At 38.7% G+C, this 1,705-nt stretch overlaps 1 pseudogene; it reads left to right on the forward strand.

Annotated features, from left to right (window-relative positions):
* Positions 1-485: 485 nt before the first annotated feature.
* Positions 486-1,434, forward strand: LOC113484659 (annotated as a pseudogene).
* Positions 1,435-1,705: the final 271 nt, after the last annotated feature.

A 1,705-nucleotide genomic window follows, 5' to 3' on the forward strand; every position in this document is an offset into this window, starting at 1 on the left:
GAGGCGATGGCAGCCTTTTGTAGGTTAACTGCAGCCTTAGGGTGAGATTTTGCTACCCAGTTACATCTGAAATAGTTGTTTAGACTAACTTTAGAATTAAATGCCTGGTTCCTGACTGATTGTAAAGTAGACCTTTAAACTAGTCTGGATTTGCTGCATGCAGTGTTGCTTTACACTGAAGAGAATATAACAGGGTAATTGGTTCATCTGCAAATAAATATATTAGAAGAATTTTCAGATATGTTAGATGATTCAATTTTCTGGGTTTTTTTGTTTTGGTTTTGTTTTGTTTTGGTTTGTTTTGTTTTTTGTTTGGTTTTTGTTTGTTTGTTTGTTTTTTGTTTTAATTTATTTGTCTCTCTATTTTTCATTATTCTTATGTTTCATATATCTTATTGCTTCTCTTATTCTTCTAATCGCTTCTCCAGACAAAGTATTTGAAGCCCACTGCACCCTAATTTCTTAAACATCATCTGAAAGGAAACATGGAAAACCACACTGAGGTAATTGAGTTCATTCTGGTTGAGTTCTAATGTCATCCGGGATTGCAGCTCTGTTCTGTTCCCAATAATGTACATTCTCACTGCGGTACGAAATGCCTGCATGATCCTCATCGTTAGAATGGGCTCCAAGCTGTGCACTCCGATGTACTTTTTCCTAGAAAACTTCTGTCTTGGACATCTGCTATTCCTCTGCCATCACTCTCAGAGCAGCACTGACATTCTCACTGGGCAGAAGAATAATTTCCTACAATGGCTGTGCATCTCAAATGTTCTTCTCTATCTTTGGCACAATGGAAGCCTTTTTCCTTGCTGATTGATTCACTGCCATCTGCAATCCACTGCTGCAAAAGTCATTCTGAATAAAACACTTCATGTTTTCATGGTGATGGGCTCTTAACTGTCAGGCTGCATCAATTGCACCATCCAGAAAGGCTCTGTCCTTTTGTGGGCTCAAAGAAATAAACCACTTCTGTGATGTTCCTGCAGTGATGAATGCCTTCTGCTCAGACGCACTTTTCAGCGAAATAGTAATGCTGGATCTATGTGGATCAATTATTGTGGGCACTGCCTTTGTGCCTTTTATGTCCTGTGGTTATACAATCATCACTATTGCCCAAATGCCTTCAGTCAAGAGCAGATGCAAGCCCTTCTCCACTTGCTCTTCTCACATGGTGGCCATCAGCTTGTTCTTCAGGACGGTTTTCCTCATGTATGCTCAGCCTGGGAACACATCACCTGACAAAAGCAACACTCTATCTTCTACACTATTGTTATTCCCATGCTAAATCCTTTTATCTACACACTGTGAACCCTGTGAAACAAGGAGGTAAAAGGGTCTTTGAAAAAACACTTAAAAATGAAGGGCTTTTTTAAAAATACCTTTGTGAATGATGAGAATGACCATGGTGTCCAATTTACTACAGATATTTAGAATGTAAAACAACAGATATCAAGGGACATCGGGCCTTGCTTTCAAGAGTCTTTTGGGAGGAGAAATGGTCAGTGTCACAGATGAAAGCAGGAGGTATAAAAGAAATCTAGGAGAATTAGATCAGATGAAGGTGTGGGTTCATCTAATGAGATTTAAACATTTACAACCTATCTGAGCTGTAAAACAACCATTCAAAGGGCACAAGCATTTTAAGGCCATAATTAATGCAACTGTGTATTAGACAGCTAAAATAGGACATAAAAATTGTGCT

This window comes from Athene cunicularia, assembly GCF_003259725.1.
Source record: "Athene cunicularia isolate RWA chromosome 11 unlocalized genomic scaffold, athCun1 chr11_part3, whole genome shotgun sequence".
Taxonomy (NCBI): Eukaryota; Metazoa; Chordata; class Aves; order Strigiformes; family Strigidae; genus Athene; species Athene cunicularia.